Source organism: Humulus lupulus, chromosome 4 (genome assembly GCF_963169125.1).
Source record: "Humulus lupulus chromosome 4, drHumLupu1.1, whole genome shotgun sequence".
Lineage (NCBI taxonomy): Eukaryota > Viridiplantae > Streptophyta > Magnoliopsida > Rosales > Cannabaceae > Humulus > Humulus lupulus.
In genome coordinates, this window is record NC_084796.1 from 160,217,196 (window position 1) to 160,220,769 (window position 3,574).

Sequence of the window (3,574 nt, forward strand, 5' to 3'; positions counted from 1 at the left end):
TATCTATGATTAACACTCCCACTGAATTATACTACCGAGTTCCCAAGATGTAAGTATGGGCTAGTCTGTAGGGTGAGCTGGTAACGAACAAGTCAATGAACTCAAATAATACAATCAGTTAGAACTCTAACCACTCAGAATTGAGATTGAATTGACCTATGGTCAACTATATGTTATGACTAGAATAGATTATAGTATGTTTACTTATCCTCTCTACTGTCAATATCAGTCCAGTTCGATGTAAAAAATACATCCGATCTAATCTACTTTGCTAATGTTCTAAAAAGAACATAACACTACAATGTGTAAGTAGATCATATCGTAGATTGATAAGTCAGTGTAAATCCTATGCACTGACTAAACTTAGGAATAAATTATTTTGAACATATAATCATATTTATATTCCATTGTGATTACGTCACTATAAATACGATTATCTATATGCTCGGGATTTAACAGAAGTTTATATGAAACAAATAATCATGAAAATAAAACATGTGAGCAAAGTGATTGACCAAGTTAAAAAATGATTTCTATTCTTTTATTGATAATAAATGAGATTACAAAGAAATTAGGTTTTAATTAGGGCATAAAACCCCAAAAAACTCCCACTTGCACTAATTGAAACTAATGCCTTAATTCTACTAATCCCATTTCTTTGATATGCTTATGAAATGTAGCTTCTGGTAGTGTCTTTGTAAACAGATCCACAAGATTGTCTTCAGATGCAATCTTCATAACCTTCACATCTCTCGTGGCCACATATTCTTGAATTATGCGATACTTCCTTTCTATATGCTTACTCCTCTTGTGACTACGAGGTTCTTTTGAGTTGGCAATCGCTCCTGTGTTGTCACAAAACAACACAAGCAGTTTATCCATTTCTGGAATAACACCAAGATCTGAATAGAACTTCTTTAGCCAGACTGTTTCCTTAGCTTCTTTTGACGCTGCTATGTATTCAGCCTCCATGGTGGAATCTGATATCGTAGAATGCGTTATGCTTCTCCATATCACAGCTCCACCCCCAAGAGTAAACACCATTCTAGAAGTAGAGTTCCTATCATCGACATTAGTCAGAAAATCTGAATCGGTGTAGTCTACATGCTTCAGAACACCACCCTTGTAGACTAGCATATAATCCCTAGTTCGCCTTAAATACTTCAGAATATGCTTAACTGCTATCCAATGTTCTGCTCCTGGGTTTGACTAATACCTGCTCACCACTCCCACTGCATAGTAGTATCTAGTCTAGTACACAACATAGCACACGTCATACTTCCAACTGTAGATGCATAAAGAACTTTTCTCATTGCATCTTCCTCTTTGGGAGTTTGGAGAGACTGCTTCTTTGAAAGATGAATTCCATGGCGGGACGGTAGACAGCCTTTCTTGGAATTTTTCATTGAGAAACGTTCAAGCACTTTATCAATGTAAACTTCTTGAGATAGAGCTAAGGGTCTGTTCTTTCTTTCCCTGATAATATGGATACCTAGAACATAACTTGCTTCACCCAAATCCTTTATCTGGAATTGAGTGTTCAACCAATTCTTCACATTTGATAATTTCTTAACATTGTTTCCAATGAGTAAGATATCATCTACATAAAGAACTAGGAATACGACTATTTGATTTGCCTTCAGTTGGTAATCACAAGGCTCACCAATGTTTTTTTCGAAGCCATAGGTTTTGATTATTTCATCAAACTTAAGATTCCAGGAACTAGAAGCTTGCTTAAGTCCATAAATGGACTTATTAAACTTGCAACATTTTCCTTCTTGTCCAACTACTTTAAATCCTTCTGGCTGATCCATATAAATGACTTCGTCAAGCTTTCCATTAAGAAAAGCTGTCTTCATGTCCATTTGCCAGATCTCATAGTTGAGAGCGACTACTATGGATAAGAGGATGCGAATGGACTTGAGCATGGATACCAAACTAAAAGTTTACTCATAGTCCATGCCTTCTCTTTGGGTATAACCCTTTGCCACAAATCGAGCTTTATAAGTCTTGATATTTCCATCAACACCTCATTTCTTCTTGTAGATCCACTTGCACTCAATGGCCCTAAGGTCACTAGGTGCTTCGACAAGATCCCAGATGGAATTTGGGTACATGGACTCCATTTCCTGTTTCATGGCTTCGAGCCATAGTTCCTTTTCAGGGCAAGCCATTCCTATTTGAAAGATAATAGATCATCGTCACCAGTGTCACCAACAACCATATTGGTTTCACCATCCAAACCATAGTGAACTGGGTTCCTAGAAACCCTCCCACTACGACGAGGCTCCGTGACTGTTTGCTTAGGAACATTGGTACTTTCTTCATTTAAATCGACTTGGGTTGGTTGGAGATGAAGAGTGGGAATTTCATCATCAACTCGCGTTGATGACAACGGAACTTTGGTTGAAGTCAATTCTTTAACCATCTCCTCTAAAACTACTTTGCTACGTGATTTGAAGTTTTGAACATAATCATTTTCTAGAAAAGTAGCATTCGTAGAAGTAAACACTTTCTTTTCTGAATGACTATAGAAAAGCCCACCCCGAGTACCTTTAGGATAGCCAATAAACATGCAAACTTTAGTTTGCGGTTCTAGCTTTCCTTCCTTTTTTCAAAGGACGTGGGCAGGACACCCCCAGATTCTATAATGGCGTAAACTAGGTTCACGACCATTCCAGCGTTCTAAAGGTGTTTTGGGGATAGATTTGGATGGCACGACATTGATAATGTCATTTGCGGTTTCAATTTCATGTCCCCAGAACGAAGTTGGTAGAGTTGAGTATCTAAGCATGCATCTAACCATTTCCAATAAAGTTCTGTTCCCGCGTTCCACTACACCATTTTGTTACGGAGTACTCGGGGCAGTAAGTTGTGATAAAATCCCAAGTTCAGTTAAATTAACTTGGAATTGCATATCCAAATATTCTCCACCCCTATCAGATCGCAAGATCTTTAACGTTTTACCTAATTGGTTCTGAGCCATAGCTAAGAATTCCTGAAACTTTGAAAATATTTATGATTTCCTATGCATTAGGTAAATACATGAGTATCTAGAGTAATCGTCAATGAAAGTGACGAAATACACAACCACCCCTGGCTTGTACATTCAATGGACCATAAACATCTGTAAGAGAGAACCGAGTATCAACACTAAGATCTAGCCAATAAATATCACCATCAAGGGTAACTATCGTGTTACCTAGGGCATCGCTACTTATCCAAGAGTGTAAGAATTTACACGATTTTACAGAGACTTCTATGTTAATCAGTGGTTCTGGTGAGCAATTTCCCCTAGGGTGTTCAGCCTCACTCAAACTTGGCAACCCCTAGTATCTCTAGGCACTCTCACTGAATGGAAAATATTCACGGCTGCTATCTGGGAATAACTTATCAAAGCACTTGCTCGGGTTCTAACCGTTCACTAATTAAGTAAGCATGAGGGCCCCTAGGTCCCATTCATTTTGGCGCCCCTAGGTTTAACCAGCAATCCTCACCTCTTGGCCACTTGTCGCGGTACTGATCTGGACATAATAAATTCAAGCAGTGTGACGGGGATCAACTGTCTAGGATA